Source organism: Trichosurus vulpecula, chromosome 6 (genome assembly GCF_011100635.1).
Source record: "Trichosurus vulpecula isolate mTriVul1 chromosome 6, mTriVul1.pri, whole genome shotgun sequence".
Taxonomy (NCBI): Eukaryota; Metazoa; Chordata; class Mammalia; order Diprotodontia; family Phalangeridae; genus Trichosurus; species Trichosurus vulpecula.
This window is the reverse complement of record NC_050578.1, coordinates 157,027,174-157,052,540: the sequence shown is the minus strand read 5'-3', so window position 1 is coordinate 157,052,540 and position 25,367 is coordinate 157,027,174. Positions and strand designations below refer to the sequence as shown.

At 39.4% G+C, this 25,367-nt stretch overlaps 1 long non-coding RNA gene across 1 annotated transcript in view; it reads right to left on the bottom strand.

Annotated features, from left to right (window-relative positions):
* Nucleotides 1-3,045: 3,045 nt before the first annotated feature.
* Nucleotides 3,046-25,367, bottom strand: part of LOC118852910 — a 56,444-nt gene continuing 34,122 nt past the window's right edge. Inside the window, exon 3 of the long non-coding RNA XR_005010633.1 lies at nucleotides 3,046-3,520. This is a non-coding gene — a long non-coding RNA (uncharacterized LOC118852910). The remainder of the gene's footprint in view (nucleotides 3,521-25,367) is intronic.

Here is a 25,367-nt window from a genome sequence, read left to right as displayed (position 1 = left end):
CAGTTGCAGGATTCAAACCTGGGGCCTCGGACTCCAAATCCAGTGATAATAATAGCTCACATTTATAAAGCACATTTGCCAGTTCCAGGTACTGGGCTAAGTGCTTTACAATGACTGTCCTCTCACCTGTTCCTCACAACAACCCTGGGAAGTAAGCACTATTATTACCCTCATTTTACAGATGAACTGAGACAAACAAAGGGTAACTTGTCCAGGGTCACCTCACTAGTGCTTTTGTGGTAGCTGTTCAGTCATTTTTCAGTTGTGCCTGACTCTTCATGAGCCCATTTGGGGTTTTCTTGGCAAAGATGCTGGAGTGATTTGCCATTTCCTTCTCCAGCTCATTTTACAAATAAGGAAACTGAGGCAAACAGGGTTAAGTGACTTGCCTAGGTCCCACAGCTAGTAAATGTCTGAGGCCAGATTTGAACTCAGGAAGATGAATCTTCCTGACTCCAGGCCTGGCGCTCTATGCACTATGGCGCCACCTAACTGCCCGGGGATCTTTATTCCACCTCCAAATGAGTCGTGTGATTCTTAACTCTGAGTCTCAATTCCGTGTTCTGTAAAATGAGGTTAATAATATTTCCATTACTTACCTTACATATTTATTATTAGCGCTCCCAGGGAAAGAGCTCTAAGGCAGACAGCTCAAGGAAGCAGCATGATTCAAAAACATTTTGGGGTTCAATCCCAAAATTTTTTGGGCATTTTTTAATACCATGCAAAATACTAGCTAAGTCTTTAAAGTGGGTTATTTTTTTAAGTGAGTTCTGTTCAGTCGGTATGTAGTCATTCATGCTTCATGTGCCCCTTTTGATGCAATTCCCGTAGCAAGCTGAAGGACAATGATTAACCATATCCCTGCTTTCAACTTTCATAGATCACCCACGTAATGTCGCATTAGGCTACAAATCTTGGGGGGAACAGTGAATTGGCTGCCGTATCTTATTTTGGGAGCATATGGTGATTTAGAATTGTACGCAGGCCAAAGCTTCCTTTCTTAAAGGAAAATCCTCGATAGATATGTGGGGCACCACCAAGTGCCATCCTAGAGAATCATCCTGTGTCATCTGATGGATGCTTGCCCACATTCGTGCCCTTAATACCTATGAGTACAGAGACAGAATGCGGATACCTATGGATATAAAGAGTCAGCGTGTCCTAGCAGAGGGTCAGAAAATTCTGTGTTGAAATATTGCTTCTGATGTTTATCATATAACTACGGACAAGCCACTTACCCCCTCTGTCCCTCCGTTTCCTCAGTTATAAAATAGTAATGATATCTGCAGCACCCATTTCATTGGGTCGTCTTGAGACACTTAACACCTCAAGTCCCCTAAGTACCTTAGACTATAAATCACCCAGCAACCACCCATAGTGTTGACTGTGAGTCAGTCAATAAACATTAATTAAGCACCTACTATGGGCCAGACGCAGTGGACCAATGAAATTATAGGTTTGGTAAAATATATGTGCGTATTTCATATATATATATATACATACATATATGCATACACATACACACATACACATATATACACACATATATGTATGTACATATGTATATATACACATATTAATATATTATATATACACACATACATACATATATAACTCTCTCTCTCTATATATATATATCTATATAGTTATATAATATATGTGATTATCATTATGTGACCTTCCATATATATGTATATATATATATATATACATACATATATGCATACACATACACACATACACATATATATACATATATACACACATATATGTATGTACATATGTATATATACACATATTAATATATTATATATACACACATACATACATATATAACTCTCTCTCTATATATATATATATCTATATAGTTATATAATATATGTGATTATCATTATGTGACCTTCCATAGCAAAGGTCTCTTATTCTCTCAATTCTAAACTGAGGGAGCATAGATAAACGTCAGCCTCCTCCAAAATGATCAGTGTCACTTATTGTCATTCAACCTTTGCCAAGAATCGTGAACATTCCAAGCAGAGAATACGCTGTAGGGTTGGACACAGTGCTTGCCCTGGAGATCGCACAGGTGAATGATGCAGAGTTACCTATGAGCTCAACAGTTCAGCTTAACAGGCCAGCACTAGTGCGACTGACTAGTGAGTCAGCATCAGCAAAGGCCCACACATCACATGACATCACTCAGCCCAAGCTCTGGGGATGGTTCCAGACATAAAGAATCACTCAGAACATAGCTAAGTTTTTAAGTTTGAAGAAGCCATCCCTCTCTTCACCTCAAAAAATAGTCACATGAACCTTTGCAATTCTCATGTACAGTAGATACTTTGTCTGTCTGGACCAAACCTCAGTCTTTTTTAACTAAGAAACAGGATATCATTCTCAGATGTAAAACTCAGAAAAAGTTGAGGGAGAACAAATCTGGAGATAAAATTATCTCTTTCAGGTAATGATACATACTTCCCCTCCCATGGGGATGGTTGTGATAGTATTGGTACAATGTTACACACATTTTTCAGATGAAGTCTCTGCATCGTTTTTGCTTGAGTGTTTTTCTTTGTTATAAGAGAGGTTCAACTCAGGAAGAGGGAGTAAAAACTTACTGTGATATAAGAACAAATTAACCTTATTTAATAATTTGGGACTCAAAATCTTATAAAAGTAAATGTTGAAAACTATCTTTACCTGTAATTGAAAAAAATAAAATACTATTAAGCGGGGAAAAAAAGAATGTGAAAAAAAAGATTTCTATTACTTTTAAAATTCTCTCTCCTTTTTTCTCTTTCTTTCTTCTTCCTCTCCTTTCTTAGGTTGGGTCCTAGTCAAATGTACCTAAAAAAGTTTTCCTACTCCAAATGAATTTTCCAGGCGTTATACAGAAAAAAAAAAAGACACCAGACTCTGCTAGTCTGCGGGATGCACTTGAAGCCAGCCACCCATGACATTTGGAGACCTAGTTAGCTTCCTTGTCTTCCCAGACAACTGGGATTTCCTGAAGCTGCTTAGGGGGGAAAAAGGACCTACCTGGTCTGAAAATGGTATTCCAGGTCACAGCGCTGCAAAACCTCTGAACAGTGTTCTGTGAAAGGGCAGGTCACCATCAGTTTATTTAAGAGCTTATTTACTAGGATACTGGACTTTTTGCAGTTCTGTAAGATGATCGTCTTGCGATCCACGGGGCAAAAGTCTTTTTCCACTAAGAAGTTGGTGAGGCAGAGTGTGCAGTAGGTATGGCCACAGGGAGTGTCCAGGGGCTCCAGCAGAGCTTGCAGACAGATGTGGCAGATGAGGTCATCATCCACTTCCTCAGCATAGCTATAGAAATGGTTCTCCTCAGGGGAGTGGACTTGGCCACAGGTGGCACATAGTGCTTGAGCACTTAGATCCATGTCTTCAGAAAGGTCTGGCTGAATCATGACTGGGGAGGGACTGATATGACCGAAAACCAAATAAAAGGCAACTCTTCAGGTAGCCAATCAATATATCCTGGGAGCCATCCGCATACCTATATGAGAAAAAAATAAAGAATCTAAATAACTTTCTCATAAACTGAAGGCCCAGACCTTTGGTGGGCACAATTCAATGTGGTCCAGTAGGTAGGGAACTAGACTAAGCTTTAGAAACCTATGATATTAGTACCAACTCTAGTGCTGACATAGAACCTTGAATGAGTTACTTGGTGTCTGTTTCCTTCTATTTCTCCTTCAATTAGAATAGGGACAATAATATTTGTTCCTTTAACCTCATCACATGGGTGTGCAAAGAATGAGCTAATATCCATGAAGCACTCCAGGTACCTCAGAAGAAAGGTACCATAGAAAAACAAAGTCTTGTTAATAAAATTAAATAGTTCAGTGATTTATAAGGAAAGAATGCCTGACAGGTCAGAACAAGGAAGAAAACAATTAACCCTTTGATATCTTTCTTCATTCTGACTTTTTTTTTCTTTCTTCAAAAAGTTATTTGCAAAACACAGAGTGAGAGGCAGTATAGTACAGTAGATACAGACTTGGTTTAGGCTTCAGGAAGACCCGAGTTCAAATTATACCTCTGACACAGACGAATTGTGAACCCCTAAGGAAGTCACTGAACCTCTCAATGTCCCCAGGCAGTTCCCTAAAGCCATGCAGAAGAATTGCAAATCTGAACTGGTAGAACATTTTCTGCCTACATCTTAGGAGATCCCAAACTAATTAAATTATAGGTATAGACTGATATTTAAAAGACAGAGAACATATTGTGTGGGTTTGTAAACTTATGATTATTTTTTTTATTTATCATTTTTATTTAACATTTTAGTTTTCAACATTGATTGCCACAAGATTTTGAATTACAAATTTTCTCCCCATTTCTACCCTTCCCTCCATTCCAAGATGGCATCTATTCTGATTACCTCATTCCCCAGTCAGCCCTCCCTTCTTTCACCCCACTTCTCCCCATTCCCTTTCCCCTTACTTTCTTGTAGGATAGGATAGATTTCTATGCCCCATTCCCTATATATCTTGTTTCCCAGTTGTATGCAAAAAACAACTTTTTTTGTTAAGCATCTGCTTTTAAAACTTTGATTTTCAAATTCTCTCCCCTCTTCCCTTCCCACCCACCCTCCCATGGAGGGCAAACAATTCAACATAGATCACACATGTATCATTACGTAAAATACTTCCACAGTGCTCATGTTGTGAAAGGCTAACTATATTTCCTTCCTTCCTAACCTGTCCCCCTTTATTCAATTTTCTCCCTTGACCCTGTCCCTTTTCGAAAGTGTTTGCTTTTGGTTACCTCCTCCCCCTATCTGCCCTCCCTTCTATCATCCTCCCCTTTTTTTAAATCCCCTTCCCTTTACTTTGCTGTGGAGTAAGATACCCAATTGAGTGTGTATGTTATTCCCTCCTCAAGTTGAATCCAATGAGAGTAAGATTCACTCATTCCCCTTCACCTGCCCCCTCTTCTCTTCCAACAGAACTGCTTTTTCTTGCCACTTTCATGTGAGATAATTTACCCCATTCTATCTCTCCCTTTCTCCTTCTCTCCTCTCTCACCCCTTAAATTTATTTCATTTTTTTTTTTAGATATCATCCCTTCATATTCAATTCATCCTATGCCCTCTGTCTATATTCCCTTCAACTCCCCTAATACTGAGAAAGGTCTCATGAATTACACACATCATCTTTCCATGTAGGAATGTTAACATAACGGTTCAACTTCAGTAAGTCCCTTATGAATTCTCTTTCTTGTTTACCTTTTCATGCTTCTCTTGATTCTTGTATTTGGAAGTCAAATTTTCTATTCAGCTCTGGTCTTTTCATTGAGAAAGCTTGGAAGTCCTCTATTTTTGAAAGTCCATATTTTGCCTTGGAGCATTATATTCAGTTTTGCTGGGTAGGTGATTCTTAGTTTTAATCCTAGCTCCTTTGACCTCCAGAATATCATGTTCCAAGCCCTTTGATCCCTTAATGTAGAAGCTACTAGATCTTGTATTATTCTGATTGTGTTTCCACTATATTTAAATTGTTTGTTTCTGGCTGCTTGTAGTATTTTCTCCTTGACCTGGAAACTCTGGAACATGGTGACAATATTCCTAGGAGTTTTCTTTTTGGGATCTTTTTCGAGAGGCAATCGGTGGATTCTTTCAATTTCTATTTTACCCTCTGGCTCTAGGATATCAAGGCAGTTTTCCTTGATAATTTCTTGAAAGATGATGTCTAGGCTCTCTTTTTGATCATGGCTTTCAGGTAGTCCAATAATTTTTAAATTATCTCTCCTGGATCTATTTTCCAGGTCAGTGGTTTTTCCAATGAGATATTTCATGTTGTCTTCCATTTTTTCATTCCTTTGGTTCTGTTTTATAATATCTTAATTTCTCATAAAGTCACTATCTTCCACTTGCTCCAATCTAATTTTTAAGGTGGCATTTTCTTCATTGGTCTTTTGGACCTCCTTTTCCATTTGGCTAATTCTGCCTTTCAAGGCATTCTTCTCCTCATTGGCTTTTTGGAGCTCTTTTGACATTTGGGTTAGTCTGTTCTTTAAGGTGTTATTTACTTCAGTATTTTTTTGGGTCTCCTTTAGCAAGTCTTTGACTTGTTTTTCATGGATTTCTTGCATCACTCTCATTTCTCTTTCCAATTTTTCCTCTACTTCTCTTACTTGCGTTTCCAAATCCTTTTTGAGCTCTTCCATGGCCTGAGACCAATTCGTATTTTTCTTGGAGGCTTTTGATGTAGGTTCTTTGACTTTGTTGACTTCTTCTGGCTGTATGTTTAGATCTTTGTCACCAAAAAAGGAACCTAGAGTTTGAGTCTGTGTTTGAGTCTAAGTTCGTTTTTGCTGCCTGTTCATTTTCCCAGCCAAGTACTTTTTGTCAGGATATGACTGCTTGTAGACTAGAGAGTACTTTGCCCCAAGCTTTAGGGTCCAAGCACTGCTGTTTTCAGAGCTACTTCTACTCCACCATCACCCTGGGCTCTGTCACCGCAGCACTCCTCCTCCCCCAAGAACTGCCAACCAGGACCACAATACAGATCCAAGCAGGGCACAGCAAGAGAACCTGCACCTGTGCCCACAAAGCGCTCCTTGCACTCCCACTCTAATCTGCTGCTAGATTCCTCCCACCATGTGAGCCAGGGACTTGGGAAGCAGCTGATGCTGTAGCTCTGGAAGCAGCCTCTGGAGTTTTCTGCTGCTGCCACCACCATGGCTGCACCACCTCTGCCACCCCCAGGGCTGGTGATCGGACCTCTCTGAACTTGATCCCACAGTTTCCCTCTAACCTGCTCTTTGGCATTTGTGGGTTGAGAAGTCTGGTAACTGATTCATGGCCCCAAGACCTGTTCCAGCTGGCTGACTCTGGATCTGGTCTGTCCTGGCACAGCCCACACTGGGCTGCGCTCCACTCCCAGCACTGTGCGATAGACCATTCCCGGGGACCATCCAGGCTCTCCTGAGCTGGAGACCTGTTTCCCTCTGCTATTTTGTGGGTTCCGCAGCTCTAGAATTTGTTCAGAGCCATTTTTTACAGGTGTTTGGAAGGATTTGGGGGAGAGCTTAAGCAAGTCCCTGCTTTCCAGCTGCCATTTTGGCTCTGCCCCGCTTATGATTATTTTTGAAATTACTAAGAAAAACTAGATTAGGATTAGAGCTTTAGATCTTGAAAGGGCTTTAGAAGCCAAAGTCCAAGCCCTCCCAATTTACAGAGGAGGAAACTCAAGGTCACATAGGTATTAAGTCTCAGAAGCAGGGTTCAAATCCCAGTTCTCTGACTCTTAAGCCTGTGCTATTTCCATTGTACCATGTCGGTTTTAGTTAAATTGTATACTGGGTAAAAGAAAATAAGACCCAGGTCTAAAAGCAAGAAGGTTGTTCTAGTGGGGCTCCTGATTGAGTCTGTCCCACAAAAAATAAAAGGTGGCTACGACATCCCTGGCGGGATTGAAGAACATTGATTGGTAGATTGATTGATAGCTCAGCCAGCCAGTGAGAGGAGATGAAGGACATCTAGTCCTGCACTGATTTAACACAAGAAGGTCATAGGCTGCCTCCCTCACTGAATCTCTGCTGCTTCTTCTGAAATGTCAGAAAAATAGATGCCATTGACTCCTCACTCTCTGCTTTCTCACATCGTAAATGGCACGTGGGAGAAACTTCTAGCTGGACCCCAGACATCCCTAAAAGTCTCCCCAGATGCTCCAATGTGGCCATAAACCTACAAGAACCTTAGTTTCTCTCTGTATGTTTCCTTGTGTGAAGGTACCCTTAGAAGAAAACAATAAATAACTGAGTAGCTCCTTCTTTCTGCTCTTGGGCTCCCAATGAATTCAACTGTTCTTGGCTTTTTATGTTTTGACATCATAAAACATTCCTTCAGTTTGTAGGACAGATAGGAATCATGGCAGGGCAAAGGAATTCCCTGAACTTGCATGATGCTCCAATGCGTTTTGCCTGGCCCTAATTTTATGACTCTGCTCAGAGAGCCATATTCTCCCAGTACCTAAACTCCCATCATGCCACTAGGGCCCTGTTATATAAATCACTACTTTAGTATCCTGTACCAGTGGCCTGACAGACTCAATGCACCTTTTTAAGGTGGCTAATTTACAACCAGGAAGTCACTAGGGCCACTGACAGAATCTGATTCAACATTAGGAGAAATTTAAGATCCTGGAGCCTGTTCAGGACAGAAAGGTTCCCCAAACTCTGTCTTGTTCCAGGCAGAAATGGCTTTGAGGTTTCCAATTGAATGCAAAGACCCATAAATAACTTGAAAGGAAAATGGTTTGGAAATAGCCCAATGGTGGAAAAACGATGCTGCATCTTTTGGCCTAGATCTACAGGGTTTTTGGATGGTTTGTACAAACAGACTTATCTTAGAGAGAAAATGTTTACTTCAGACTTTCACTGAATGGAGCTGTTTACATATCTGTAACAGACTCAGTATGCTTGAAACAATCACTTTCCAGGCAAGAGGTTAAGGTAAAATCTGCCATGGGAAAGCATTACATGGCATTTAGGGTCCTTAGAGATCATTTCAAGACTCAAGGACACATAGCAAGTAACCCAAGTCAGTAGTGCCGTTATGATTTGAACCCAAGTTCTTTACTCCTTAGAGGGCAGCCAGGTGCTGTAGTGGGTAGGGCACCCATCCTGGAGTCAGGAAGACTTATCATCCATAGTTCAAACCCAGCCTCAGACACTAGACCCTAGGCAAATCACTTAAACCTGTTTGCCTCAGTTTCCTCATCTGTAAAATGAGCTGAAGAAGAAATGGGCAAACCACTCCAGTATCTCTACCTTCTTGGCATCACAAAGAGTCAGACACAACTGAACAACAACCTCTACTCTTTAAGTTACACTTGATGATACACAAACTTAAAGGTTGAAAGAGAGCTTAACTAATGATCAATTAGTCCAACTCCCTCATTGGAAAAACCTGAAACCCAGAGAAAAATGGGTTGGATTCTTAAAAAATTCTTCTCTTCTAGAGCAAAAACACAGAGTAGCACTATTTATAATTATAAAAATAAACAACCTAAAATGCTCATCAATTGACTAATATTGAAAAAATTATATACATAGCAACATAACAGACATTATTCTGATTTCTTTTAACTGAGAAGCAAGAAACTGTTTTATGAGGCCATTGCTCTTATGGTTTTTAAATTTTCGACAGATATCAACTTGATGCTATATATATATATAGAATAAATTTATGTAATTTCAATGTGTTCCTATTTGTATTTATTAATTTATTCTGAAGGAAATTTCCTGATCAGAATCCTCTGATACAGTGAAGCTGTTTTTTTTTTTAATCTTGTTAAAGCATTCCTTTAATATCCAAGCACTAAAGGCCTGAAACATTTAAATGCACCTTTATAACCAGGAAGGCCCCAGTTAGGAAAATGCCTAACATTTAGGCAAAGAGGCTAGGCTTGATGCCTAACTTTCTCCCTCTCTCTAGTTAACCCCTGGCCTTTTTGTGACTGAGATTCAGTTAACTGGAAACACTTGGATAATGAAACAGCACATTTATATTATAGTGCCTGTTTATATTCAGGCACAGAGAGGAGCTGTTGGGGAAACATCAAACCTTGCCCTGCCCCCACTTCTGTCACTCCTCAAATAGGTGGGTAACCTGGGGGTATCAATCAGTCCCAGGCCTTCTTGGATATCTCTCCTCGGCTATAGCTCATCAGTCCTCCCTTCTAGTTCTCCTTTCCCTAGCTTCCCAAGGGGCTGCCAGATCTTGGTTCAGCTCAGTATGACTCCCGCTCCATCTCCATTTCCAGACCCCTTCCAAAAATCTCTTATCTGGTTCTTTCTCTTATACAAATTCCTTAGGATAAAACCAAGTCCCTCACAAAAGCCTTGATGGATTCAAGGAGGTGTGCAGACCATGTTTACATTCAATAAACTTGATTAATTCAATCAAGAAATTCTTACCTAACAAGGGAATTACTTTTAAGTGCATGGGATAATCAATGGAACCCCACCCTTATATATAAACTACTTTTGTAGTTATAAAGGGTTTTCAAAGCCCTTCATAATGTCACCTAGACACATTACTGCGTCCATTATATGTGACCATATTGTACAGCTGTCTCCCTCCTGCGCAAACCACATTCCAACTCTCATCTTTGTACCTTATCATTGGCCATGCCTCTTGCCAGGTTACTTGGTGTTACAACTAGCTCTAGGACCCAGGTTCAAATCTGGCCTAAGACACATACTAGCTGTGACCTTGGGAAAGTCACTTAATTTTTCTATGCCTGTTTCTTCATCTGTAAAACAAGGGAGAGAGGTGTAGACTCACTGACTTCTAAGGTGTCCCTTAAGGTCTAACTCTATGATCCTATGATCCAATTTTCTTGACTCTGGGCAGTGATGTTTCCAATCACAGTATGCAATTTCACCTTTTCATTACTTAAATGCAAACCACATTGGCAGCACCAATAATAGGGAGGATGACTGAGAAGGTTAAAAAATGTAATTATATCTGAGCTTGGGCTTTTAGGGGATGGGGAAGGGACATGTTTGGGGACAAGATTCATGGAAGCTCCTAAAGCTGTCATTCATGCTAGGTGTCACATTGACTAAAATGCTTATGGAGTCAGGAAACCAAGTGTTCGAATCAGTCCGGACACTTACTGGTTGTGCGACTCTGGGCAAGTTGATTAACTTCTACCTGCTACAGTTTCCTCTCTGGAAAATGGGCATAATAACACCTACCTTCCAGCATTGTTGTGAGGCTAAAGTAAGACATTTGTAAAGCTCTTTGAAAACCATAAGGTGCTACATAAGTGCCAGCTACTATTTTTTTATCATCATCATCCTTGTTCTTGTTATGCAGAGGCAGCAGTTTACAGTACTGAGTGGCACAGGCAATGCTTTACCTGGCACCCAACAGAGTTAGAAAAATCTATGATGATTTTCTACTATCTGCTTCAGGAAAAAAAAATACACACAGCACATCTTTATTAAGAAGTATTCACAGGTAAATGAAAAGGTCACTAAAAGGAAGCCAAACTCTGAGTAATTGAAAAAACCAATAATGGTCCTGGTGAGCATGGAATGAAGCCTATTTCATTTCATTTCATTTGGCAGAGACCCAAATATATATGAGGGCAAAATGCCAAGTCAGGGGTATTCTAAGTTTTGGTTTTGCTTAACAGCTTTCCTTTGTCACAAGGGAGAGTTCAATTCCAGATGCACAGGAGCAGATCCAGAAAAGACAGTGATATAAACCCAAAAGGCATTGGCAAAGCTTTGGTTTTTTTTTTTAAGACTCCATTTCTTAAAAAGGGCAGCCAGGTGATGCAGTAGATAGAGCACTGGGCCAGGAGTCAGAAAGACTCTAGTTCAAATTCAGCCTCAGATACTTACTAGTTATGTGACCCTGGGCAAGTCACTCAATCCTTTTTGCCTCAGTTTTCTCATCTGTAAAATGAGCTGGAAAAGGAAGTGGCAAGCCGTTCCAGTATCTTTGCCAAGAAAACCCCAAATGCAGTCATGAAGAGTTGCATACAACTGAAATGACTGAACAAGAAAATTTTTAAATGTCGTCATTTAAATTAAGATTCTAAGTCCTATCTGTGTTTTTTTTATTTCCTGTTTCTATATTTTTTCTTTTCCAGTTGTACCTACTGAGGTATATTGGGTTTTTAAATTTTATTTTGTTTGGGACTTGGGTTGATCAATTTGGGGGGTTTTTTGGTAGTTATTTTGCTGGAGAAATTTCTTGGATATTGTGCCAGTCAAAATCACATAAATATTGCTAACAAGAGTACTGGACATGTTAAAAACTCTGATTCTCCTGCCTCTGTTATTTCAAAGGTCCCAGAACAAAAGGATTCCTGAGATTTTCTTCACACTGAACCCATCAAAGTAACCCATGAACAGAATGGGTTAAGACTGATGTTTTTCCTCTAATACAGATTTCTTTTTTTCTTTGCACAGTTTGAATTCCTGGGCACTCTCCTGTGTAGACAAACCAGGCTCTTAATAGAATTTTAATGTCAACACTCATGTGTATCTTTTTAAGCTTTGCTTTTGATTAAGTAAAGCCTATATGAATAGAAACAGATTGTGAAAAAGTTAACCCTCTCAGGAACTCTGTCCCATCCAATAGGATTAAATGGGGAATGTTTTCTTATAATAACACTTACTTACCTGGTCATTCTTATTCTGACTATAAACTATCCCATGACCATGGGGAGTAATTTTTAAATTAATAAATTTATTTTTAGTTTTCATCATTCACATTTATAAGATTTTGAGTTCTAAAAATTTCCCCTCTTTCTTCCCTCCCTCCCCAGGATGGCAAGTAATCTGTTATAGGCTATACATATACAATCCTGTCAAACATATTTCCATGTTAGTCATATTATGAAAGAAGAATCAGAACAAAAAGGAACCATGAGAAAGAAAAAACAAAAAAAGAGAGAGGAAATAGTACGCTTTGATCTGTATTCAGGCTCCATAGTTCTTTCTCTGGATGTAGATAGCATTTTCCGTCATGAGTATTTTGGAATTGTCTTAGATCATTGTATTGCAGAGAAGGGGATGTACCTTTCATGAAGTCATTGCAAAATGTTGCTGTTACTGTGTACAATGTTCTCCTGGTTCTGCTCACTTCACTCAACGTCAGTTCATGCAAGTCTTTAGAGGTTTTTCTGAAATCTGCCTGCTCATCATATTTTATGGAACAATAGTATTCCATTACATTCATAGACCACAACTCATTCAGCCATTCCCCAAATGATAGGCATCCCCTCAATTTCCAATTCTTGGCCACTACAGAAAGAGCTGCTAAAAATATTTTTGTACATGTGGGTCCTTTTCCCTTCATGGGGGGTATTTTAAGACATTGTATTTGTATACTGTTGGCAAATTAAGTGGGAAGTTACAAAATAAGTGTTAGGAATTAAACTATTTCCTTCTCATCAAAGAGGAAAAAAAAATGATCTGAGGTGGGTCTGACAACTTTCATTCAATCTGAATTTAAACAGGTGATTTATAAACCCTAAGGCAGACCTACACAATTTGTAAACTTCAGGTGTAAATAGGTTAGACTAGAGATGGAGTGATGGTGATTGGTTTCCAAGGGCTATGTGACAAACAGGAGAGTGGGAGAGTGAGCAGTGACAACACTACATTTTCCCTCAGGCTGCCCTAAATCCCTTGTCTCCAGTCATATGTTGTGCAGGCATGCTGTAAGGACTTGTCATATATGTAGAAAGTAGAGATGGATCTATGGTGAGATCAAGAAATCCCCCCAAAAAGGGAATCTGGTACCCTCTTAAGTAGCAGAACCCCCTACATGGGGGTGTACCTTTACATGAAATGGGACCTCTAGGCATCATGTTCTGGCAGGAGTTCAGGGAAGGCTAGGAGTGGGAGTACCACCTGGCCTTCACAAAGGCCGATGAAGTTCCATCCTATCTCAGCTTTCACTTTGATCCCAGAGAAATTTAAGGGGACTCACCAAAAAGTGGAGCAAGTAGAAGGCAACAAGTTGTAACAGAAAAAAAAAAAAACCCAATGGATAGGGGAGTTAGTGATGTCGGTTCAATCCTTTTTCTGTGTGAATTTGGACAAGTCATTTCACACCTCCCACCTTAGCCATAAAATGCTGAATTGGAGAGGTAGCTGCCATATCAAGGAAATAATGGGAGATTTGGAGGCAGAGTATATGGATTCAAATCCCAGCTCTGATACTTATTCCTTAAGTAACTTGTGACATAATTCCTCCTTGTTCCCCAGTTTAAAAAGCAAGAACGTGTCTGAGGAATCCTAAAATAGCGGTAGAGTCCCAGATCTCCAACAATAAATAAGCAAGAGTATTTTATGGTTCTATGGAGTCCACATTCCTAAGTCTAAAGGCAAAGCATATCACCATTGTGCATTTTAACCTTTTCCAGGTACAAAGAGCTATTGGTTATGACCAACCGGTAGAATCTGAGAGTTGGAAGGAAATTTAGGGATGCCACAGGATCATAGATCTGGACCTTAGAGGACAGCTAGCCCAACACCTCTTTTTTTACAGATGAGGAGGAGAAACCCAGAGGGAATCAGTGGTTTGTCACACAAGCACTAAAAGTTTCAAGGGTCACATTCAAACCCAGGTCCTCTGATTCCAGATCTAAGGTTCTTTCCACTCTACCACACAGCCTTCACTTACCTGTTCCCACCTTCCACTCAGTACAAGAGTCTCCTCTCCAACTTCCCAGACTGACTGATTATCTAAGACTTTTATTGAATACTTCCAGTAATAGGAAGCTCACTACTTCAGAAGGCAAACCATTCTACTGCACTTCCTCATGCAGAAGTAAAACTCCTTCCTCATAACTTCCACTCATTGATCCTAGTTTATTCTCTGATACTGAGTACAACAAATCTAACCTTGTCTGGCCTTTATCCTATCCCTTCAGATTCCTTTTCTAAAATAAAATATCTCTGCTACCTTCAATCATTTCTCATGTAACACATTTTTGCAGTTGCCCTTTTCTGGATAGCCTCCATTTTGTCAATATTCCTATTAAAATGCAGCATGCAGAACTGAACCTGATCCTCCACAGATGGTCTGATCAGATAAGAGTGTTATCTCTCTTTCTATGAACAGTATACTTTTATTAATGTAGTAATCTTCTCTTAAAGACTGAATTAGTGGTATGGGTTTTTTAAGCACCCTAGTTGCTATGTGAGCTCATGAGCCACTAAACCTTTATCCTGTGCATGCTGATTGCAAACTGAACTAGTTGTCTGCTGTAGATATTAATGCAAATTTGGAAAAAAGCTGGCCATGGCATGGAAGGTCACCCTAGGCTGTCCATGTCTTCTCATAAATTCACCAGAGGATATCCACCAGCATGCTGGGACCCATCCTGTTTATTCATGGGTGAGAACAAATGGTAACCATTAGACATCCTATATACTTGATTGCTATCCTCCCAATGTCAAGACAGGCTTATAAAATACAATTTAGAAAATGCAAAACTAATTTAAAAGCATAAAAATGGAAATATATTTAAAATACCTTTAAAGAAGAAATAGAAAGAGCTGATCATCTCATCAGTTGCTTGTAAGCATGGGAAATTGGGAAGCAGCCTAATTGTGGCAAAGTAGCCTTTCCATTTGTTCTCAGGTTTGTCTTTACTCAAAGAAATGCTTCTCATGGTCAAACTAAACAAAAGTTTAAAGGTAGAGTAAAGGCAACTCAAATATGTGGGAAATTTCCTCTTTCTCTGGGGAAATGGCAAAAAAAAGGTTAATTCATTTCCACCAAAATAAAAGGCCCCTGTGTAATTTGACAAACAAAATCATGTCAGGCAGAGGCATAATTGAACATGAGCTCTCCTAGTATGTGGAACCATATGGATAGAAGAATAATGAGCTCCTGTAGGATTCCCCGCAACATGGAATGGTGAAGGCACCTGCCTTCAGGGAGGGTACTCACCATGGATGACTAGAAGAACACTGTCCTCTGCCACAGGGAAATACACTAACATGGAAATGGGGGTACACTGGGGAATCCTGCTCAGGACACAATATTTCAGATGTACTCTGGGAACAGGTATTTTAAAGAAACCTGTTAAAAAGAATGCATCAACCAAGCTTCTACAATCAGACATAATATATATATATATATATATATATATATATATATATATATATATATATATATATATATATATATATATATATATATATTTGTGTAATGGGGGTTCATATTGGTTTCTCTTTTGGATGGTCATGAATTTGTCATTTGAACCAATGGAAAAAGCAGAACAAAAATGACTAACAAGGAGTTAATTTCCAAGATAAGGAAGGAGATACTAAAAGCACCACTGCCCTTGATGAATTCAAGTCACTTGACCCAGATGAACTACATCCTCAGGTACTAAAAAACAAAACCAAACAGGCAGATATGACTACAGAACCTCTGTCATAGATATCAAAAAGTCATGGAAAATGGGAGAGGTATCACAAGACTAGAGAAAATATTATTCTGATTTTGAAAAGAGAAGAGAACATAGTCTGCACAGGGCTTTGATTCTTGGGAAAATTCTAGGACAGATGCTAAAAGAGATGGTTGGTGAACATCTAGAAGTAAAGGTGGTGATTACAAAGAGCCGCCATGACTTCGTCAAGAATAGGTCATGTTCTTCCATGACTGATGCTAAGTGAAGTGAGCAGAACCAGGAGAACATTGCACATGGTAGTGGAAACATTGTGTGATGACTAACTTTGATAGACTTGGCCCTTCTCAGTAATGCAAGGATTTAAGACACCTCCAAAAGGCTCATGATGGAAAATGCTATCCACATCTAGAGAAAGAAATATGAAGCAGATTGAAGCATACTATTTGCTCTCTCCCTTTTTTTTGTAAGAATCTTTCTTGTGGTTTCTCCCATTCATTCTAATTCTTCTTCACAACATGACTAATGTGAAGATATGTTTAATATGAATGTGTGTGTGTGTGTGTGTGTGTGTGTGTGTGTGTGTGTGTATAGTCTATATCAGATTGCACACTGTCTTGGGGAGAGGGGAAGATGAGAAAATTTTGAACTCAAACTCTTATGTAAGTGAACACTGTAAACTAAAAATCAATTAATTAATTAAAAAAATAGGACATACTAGACTAATTATTTCCTTTTTTGACAGAATTATTGAATAAGTAGATGAAGGGAATGTTGTACAGTTTACCTTGATTTTGGCCAGAAAAAATTTAATAACATATCTCCTACTTTCCTCATGAAGATGGAATAATAAGGATTTAGATGACAATACTATCAGAGTGTTTCAGAACTGGTTAGATGGCCAGACTCAGAGTAGTTTTTAATGGTTCAATATCAACATGACAGAAAGTATTCCCAGGAATCTGTCCTTGGCCCTGTGCTAACACTTCGATCAAAGACTTAGATAAAGACATAAGATGGCATGTCCATCCAATGTGCAGATGACATAATACTGGGAGAGATAACTAACATACTAGATGACAAAGTCAAGAACCAAAAGGGTCTTGATATGCTTGAGTATTTTGGCTGAACCTAATAAGATGGAGTTCAACAGGGATAAATGCTTAGTATTACACTTAGGTACAACATCAATTTCATAAGAATAAAATGGCGAGGTATGGTTAGGAAACCATTATTCTGAAAAAAGTTCTGGGAGTTTTAGTGGATTGTAAGATCAATGAGTCCTCAGTGTGAAAAAAGCAAATAAGAGAAGTAGAGGAAAAATTGGGAAGAGAAATGGGAGTGATGCAAGAAAACCATGAAAAACAAGTTAATGACTTACTAAAGGAGAACCCCAAACATACTGAAGAAAATAACACCTTAAAGAACAAACTAACCTGAATGTCAAAAGAGCTCCAAAAAGCCAATGAGGAGAAGAATGCCTTGAAAGGCAGAATTAGCCAAATGGAAAAGGAGGTCCAAAAGACCACTGAAGAAAATACCACCTTAAAAAATTAGATTGGAGCAAGTGGAAGCTAGTGACTTTATGAGAAATCAAGATATAAAACAGACCCAAAGGAATGAAAAAATGGAATACAATGTGAACTGTCTCACTGGAAAAACCACTGACCTGGGAAATAGATCCAGGAGAGATAATTTAAAAATTATTGGACTACCTGAAAGCCATGATCAAAAAAAGAGCCTAGACATTATCTTTCAAGAAATTATCAGGGAATACTGCCCTGGTATCCTAGAGCCAGAGGGTAAAATAGAAATTGAAAAAATCCACCAATTGCCTCTTGAAAAAGATCCCAAAAAGAAAAAAAAAAAAGAAACAGAAACTTCTAGGAATATTATCACCAAATTCCAGAGTTTCCAGGTCAAGCAGCCAGAAAGAAACAATTTGAATATTGTGGAAATGCAATCAGAATAACACAAGATCTAGCAGCTTCTACATTAAGGGATCAAAGGGCTTGGAATATGATATTCTGGAGGTCAAAGGAGCTAGGATTAAAACTAAGAATCACCTACCCAGCAAAACTGAATATAATGCTCCAAGGCAAAATATGGATTTTCAATAAAATAGAGGACTTTCAAGCTTTCTCAATGAAAGGACCAGAGCTGAATAGAAAATTTGACTTTCAAATACAAGAATCAAGAGAAGCATGAAAAGGTAAACAAGAAAGAGAATTCATAAGGGACTTACTAAAGTTGAACTGTTATGTTAACATTCCTACATGGAAAGATGATGTGTGTAATTCATGAGACCTTTCTCAGTATTAGGGGAGTTGAAGGGAATATAGAGAGAGGGCACAGGATGAGTTGAATATGAAGGGATGATATCTAAAAAAAAAGAAATAAATTTAAGGGGTGAGAGAGGAGAGAAGGAGAAAGGGAGAGATAGAATGGGGTAAATTATCTCACATGAAAGTGGCAAGAAAAAGCAGTTCTGTTGGAAGAGAAGAGGGGGCAGGTGAGGGGGAATGAGTGAATCTTACTCTCATTGGATTCAACTTGAGGAGGGAATAACATACACACTCAATTGGGTATCTTATTCCATAGGAAAGTAAAGGGAAGGGGATAAAAATCGGGGGGTGGGGGATGGTAGAAGGAGGGCAGATAGGGGGAGGAGGTAATCAAAAGCAAACACTTTTGAAAAGGGACAGGGTCAAGGGAGAAAATTGAATAAAGGGGGACAAGATAGGATGGCAGGAAATACAGTTAACCTTTCACAACATGAGCACTGTGGAAGTGTTTTACATAATGATACATGTGTTATCTATGTTGAATTGCTTGCCTTCTTAGGGAGGGTGGGTGCGAAGGGAAGAGGGGAGAGAATTTGGAACTCAAAGTTTTAAAAGCAGATGCTTAAAAAAATTGTTTTTTGCATACAACTGGGAAACAAGATATATAGGGAATGGGGCATAGAAATCTATCCTGCCTTACAAGAAAGAAAGGGAAAAGGGGATGGGGAGGAGTGGGGTGAAAGAAGGGAGGGCTGACTGGGGAATGAGGCAATCAGAATAGATAACATCTTGGAATGGGGGGGAGAGTAGAAATGGGGAGAAAATTTGTAACTCAAAATCTTATGGAAATCAATATTGAAAACTCAAATATTAAATAAAAATGATAAAATAAAAAAAACATCATAAATTATATATATACAATGTTTTACCTCCTTTAAAAAAAAGGGAACAAAAGATGATGTGTATGATTCATGAGACCTCAATATTAGGGTAGCTGAAGGGAATATGCATATTATACATATATTTATGTATATATATGTATATGTGAGTGTGTATGTATGTATATATATGTATGTGTATATATATATATATAGAGAGAGAGCGGGCACAGAGTGAGTTGAAGATGAAGGAAGATATCTAAAAGAAATAAAATCAAATTAAGGGATGAGAGAGGAATATATTGAGAGAGGGAGATAGGGAGAGATAGAATGGGGTAAATTATCTCACATAAAAGTGGCAAGAAAAAGCAGTTCTGTAGGAAGGGAAGAGAAGTCAGGTAAGGGGGAATGAATCTTGCTCTCATCAGATTTGACCTGAGGAGGGAATACCATACATACTCAGTTGGGTATCTTACCCCACAGGAAAAATGAGGAAGAAGAAGATAAAAAAAAGGGGGGGGATGATAGAAGGGAGGGCAGGGGACAGGGTCAAGGGAGAAAATTCAATAAAGGGGGACAGGTTAGGAAGGAGCAAAATATAGTGAGACTTTCACAACATGAGTATTGTGGAAGGGTTATACATAATGATATGCATGTGGCCTATGTTGAATTGTTTGACTTCTTAGAGAGGGTGGATGGGAAGGGAAGAGGGGAGAGAATTTGGAACTCAAAGTTTTAAAAACAGATGTTCAAAAAAAAAAAAGTTTTTGCATGCAACTAGAAAATAAGATACACAGGCAATGGGGTGTAGAAATTTATCTTGCCCTACAAGAAAGGAAGGGAAAAGGGGATGGGAGGGGAGTGGGGTGACAGAAGGGAGGGCTGACTGGAGGGAGGGTGACCAGAATATATGCCATCTTGGAGTGGGGGGGGGAGGGTAGAAATGGGGAGAAAATTTGTAATTCAAACTCTTGTGAAAATGAATGCTGAAAACTAAATATATTAAATTTAAAAAAATGTTTAAAAAAAAGGGAACAGCCTAAGGATAATAAGAATAGTTGCATTTTCTAGTGCTTTCGATTTAAGAAATCACTTTCCTTACAACCATCCTGTGATATGGACAATACAGGTATTATTAGCCCCATTTCACAGTTGAGAAAACAGTGTTAGAGCAGTTATAAGTGACCTAACATCAACTAAATGGCAGAGTCAGGACTCCCATCTAGGTCTTCTGACTCCAAGTTCAAGGCTCTTTCCACCATAATAGAAGATGAGGGAAAGGAAGAAATCCTCCTTGGGCTATTCTATCTCATATGTCCTTAGAGTAGAACAGCAGTAACGTCTTTGGTGAGTTTAATATAAACAATTACACACATAGTAAATATGGTCTCCAAAACAAAATCTGAGGCTAAACATATCCAGTTACAGACAGAAGGGAAAGGAGCAGGGAGAAGGCAGGTACCTTGTGGGCTGATGCAGAGGTCACCATTGGCTCGGCTCCCACCTAATAATGAAACCCATCGATTTGGAAAAGGGTATAAACATTAATGAAATGGGCAAATAATATTCAACTGGTGGTATTGCCTACATCAGGGACATCAAAAAAAAGTGCATGAAGGGTACTTCAGAGGTCAGGAAATTAAAGAAGAGTCGATGTGAATAGAGGAAAACCAATGCATCTGAACCAAAAACATGAAACACAGATATTAAGAGTGAGAGAAACATGGAAAGTAGTTTGAAGAGTTCAAGTGGACAGCCAATTAAACAGGAGATCACTTTGGGATTTAAAAGCTAAGAAAGGCAATTAAAAGGCTGGTTATAGATGATCACAGCCTTCTGGAATAGGAATGTTATCTTTTATACTCCATTTAAATTTAAGAGTCTCTCTGTACCAAAAATACGTTCCTCCATTTCCTCATTTGTAAAATGGGCTCACCAAGAATGTAAATCATAAAACCAAAAGTATAAAAACTTTTAATAGTTAAATGTTACATTCATCAGGCAAGAGACTGAAGTTAAAGTAAACAGACTCATGGAGATGATAGTTTCAGCTATTCTCCCACCTGAAGAAAAAAGTTTAAAAAAAATGTTCAGTGAGCTACTACTAAAAGATTCTGTAGACTACCAAGAGATTAAAATAGTATTAATTAAATGTGCTCGAGTTTAAAAAAAAATCAATAATATTTCAATTCATCTTGTTTCCTGAGTATCTCCTGGCTCTTGCCAGAAGCAGCTGTGTGACCATGAGCAAGTCACTTAGCTTTGTTTTGTTTTGTTTTGTTTTTTTGAGGGGGGAAGGCAGGGCAATTGGGGTTAAGTGACTCGCCCAAGGTCACATAGCTACTAAGTGTGTCAAGTGTCTGAGGTCAGATTTGAACTCAAGTCCTCCTTACTCCAGGGCTGGTGCTCTACTTACTGCATCACCTAGCTGCCCCAAAGTCACTTAGCTTTGGGCCTCAGCTTCCTCATTGACAAAACAGGGAAAAGGCTAGAAGCAGCATTCTCAAAGTTTTCTTCCAGTTCTAATCTCCTGGGATTTTATGACCAACATTACGCTAAATACGGTGGGAGGTACACAAGAAGTATATACCATCATCTTAATTTTTTAAAAAAATTTATTCAGGCTTTATACTTATTCAATACCATGGATATTCATTAACTACATACTGCAGACATTGTTTTGGACACTGTAGATACAAATATTTTCAAATATCACAGTCCCTGAACTCAAGAAATGTAAGAAAAAATGAAGGGGATGTTTCCAGAGAAACCTGGAAAACTTGTATGCAGAATGAAGTGAGCAGAACCAGGAGAACATCTAATAACAACATAGTAGAGAAAATTTTGAACACCTGAAGAACTTTGATCAGTGTAATCCATGTAATTCCAGAGGACCAAAGATGAAACATGCTACCCATCTCCTGACAGAGAAGTGATGATCTTAAGATGTACACTGAGACAAATTTTTTTGACTTGGCTAATACAGGAAGTTATGTGTGCTTGACTATACATATTTGCTACAATAGTTTCATTTTTCTTTTTTTTTCTGAAGGAGGTAGGATGAAGAGGAAATTGATTTATGAAAAGTAAAAAAAAATTATTTTATTGGGGGATGTACCATTTATAGAGAAAGTATAATAAATAGTAAATATGCATATAAATAGTAAATATAAAAATAGTATATAAAGAGCAAATATAAATAAATATATAATAAATAGTAAAGTGTGATAGGGCAAGAAAGAGATATAGACAAAATACTTCATGAAAATTTGAGAAGAGAAGAAACTTCAGCTTGAGGAATTGAGAAGGGCTTCATAGAGGAAGGAGCACAGGAGCAGCTAGATGGCTCAGTGAATAGAAAGCATTGTCCCTGGAGTCAGGAGGCAATGAGTCTGAATCTAGCCTCAGACACTTGCTGGCTGTGTGACCCTAGGCAAGTCACTTAACCCTATTGCCTCAAAAAAAAAATTACTCTACAGCTTTGAGCCCAAGTGACTGAAAGAATGGCATGAATAGGAGATTTTTGAGGAGGGCCAAGCTGGAGGGAGAGGATAATGTTTAGGACATGCTGAGTTGGAAGAATTAATGTCTCCCCATCTTCAAAAATCTCTCATTCCATCCTTCCATTCCTGCTACCTGTCATCCCATATCTCTCCTGCTTTTTGTGGCTAAACTCCTTGAGAAGGCCATCTACAATAGCTGGCTCCTCCCACTTTCTTCTTGACTCCCTACAGTCTGGCTTCTGACCTCAATATTCAACCAAAACTGCTCTCTCCAAAGTTACCCATGATTTCTTAATTTCCAAATCCAATGGTTTCTTCTCAGTTCTCATACTTTTGGACCCCTCTTCAGCCTCTGACACTGTTGACCATCTTCTTTTCTTTCGATACTCTCTTCTCTCTATATTTTCAGGATACTACTCTCTCCTGGTTCTCCTCTTACCCATCTGTCAACTCCTTCTCAATCTGCTTTGCTGGATCCTCCTCCAGGTCACGCCAGTAAACTGTGGTTGTCCCACAGGGCTCTATCCTGGGTCCGCTCCTCTTCCCCCTCTGTACTATTTCACTTGGAAACCTCTTCAGGTCCCATGGATTCAATTATCATTTCTATGCTGATGATTCTGAAATCTACTTATCTAGCCCAAAATGCTCTGTTGATCTCCAGTCTTCCATTTCCTACCACCTAGATATCTTGGAAACATTTTAAACTCAACATATCCAAAAATGAACTTATTATCTTTTACCCTAAACCCTTCCCTCTTCCTCAATTCCCTATTTCTGCTGAGGGTACCACCATCCTCCCAGTCACCTCCCTAGGTATCATTCTCTACTCCTCACCTTCACCCTCTCATATCCAATCTGTTGCCAACACCTGTAGATTTCACCTTTGTAATATCTTTTAAATATACCTCCTTTCCTCTGATACTTTCACCAATCTGGTGCAGACCCTCACCTTCTAATGCCTAGATTACTGCAATAGCCTGCTGGTGCCTATGCCTGTAACAAGTCTTTCCCTTCCCTACTCCATCCAGCCCATCCACTTCAGCTACCAGAGTGATTCTTCTAAAGCTAAGGATCTCATCATGTCACTCTCCTACTCAATAAACTGCAGTGGCTCCCTATCCCCTCTAGGATCAAATGGAAAATCATCCATTCAGCATTTGAAGCCCTTCATAACCTAATACACCCCTACCTTTCCAGTATTCTTATACTTTACTCCCCTCCACGTGCTCTGCAACCCAGTGTCATTGGCTTCCTTGTCTTTCTGTGCACAAGACACTCCATATCCAGACTCTGGGCATTTTCACTGCCTGTCCCCCATGCCAGGAATACTCCCTCTTCCCTGCCCCTTGACTTTTCTGGCTTCCCTCAAGTCTCAGCTAAAATGCCAACTGCCATCTCTCTTAACTCTAATACTTTCAGTTGATTATTTCCTATTTACCTTGTATATAGCTTGTTTGTGTATATCTGTTTGCCCATCATTTCCCCCACTATATTGTTAGCTCCATAAGGTTACAGACTCTTTTGTCTCTCTTTGTATCCCCAGTGCTTAACACAGTGCCAGGCATATAACAGGTAGCAAAGTCTAGCAGGCAATTGGAAATGTGGAAGAGATTGAAATTCCAATGAAGGCCTTGTCTAGCACAGTGGTAGCAGTATGTGTGCAGAGGAGAAAAGGGGGAAAGGCATGAGAGACATGGGAATAGAATTAAAAACACTTGGAAACTGCTTAGATGTAGGAGGTAAGAGATGGTGATGAATCAAAAATGACTCCAAGGTTCTGAGCCCAGATGACGGAAAGAAGGTCATATACAGGGAATTTGAAATGGAAGTGAAAGAACAGGCAGAAAAGCAAGGCAACAAGCATTTATTAAGCACTTAATGTGTGTCGGGCACTGCTAATTAGCACTAGAAAAACAAATACAAGCAAAAAGACAGTCCCTTGCCCTAAAGCAGCTTAAACTCTAATGGGGGAAGACAGCATAGAGAAGGCAACTGAAAAGTGGTAGGGGAGAAGAAAGGTTATGTCCTAGAGCATGGTGGCAAGTCTGGAGACAGTCTGAAGCAAGGGTATGGAGAGTGTAGAGAATGAATATAGCCAAACTTGGCCCATTCCCAAAATGGAGACCTCCAAAAGAAACTCGCCAATGGGAGAAGGGAGAGGGTGGAGAAGGGATGTTTCAGGGTGAAGACCCCAGGTGCTGAGGGAGGTTCCAGGGACAGGGGCACCTGAGTCATGATAGTAAAGTTCTGGGAGGTCAGAAGCACAGTTGAGAGGAGAATCAGAAAACCTTGCTAACTGAACATGGGAGTCACCTGCATAGTGATGATATTTGTATTCATTGAATCAGATAAGGACAGCAAGAGAGAAAACATCAAGAGAGGAGAGGGGAGGATATAGAGCTTTGGGAGGGTCATGCATGTTCAGGGAATAGGGGAAACAATAAATCAGCTGCAAAGGAGTTTGAGACCTTCAGACACGTATGAAGAAAACACGAGAAAAGTCATGAAACCAAGAGAGGGGAGACTGTATAGGAAGAACAGATGAGCAGCAATGCTGAAAACCAAAGAAAGGTCCAGGAGGAGGGCAGTTTTCAGTAGAGTGGAAGGGCTGGAGATGTGCTGGACTAGAAAGGCCTCTGAGGATCCTTCTGAATGGGATGGATAATTGTGATGACTTCACAGGGTATGTCTAAGGGAGTAGGAGAGGTTTGGGATTTGGCCTTGTGATTCTGGAAGGTCAGGGCCTGGAGCTGTGGACATGCCCTTCCCCCCCCC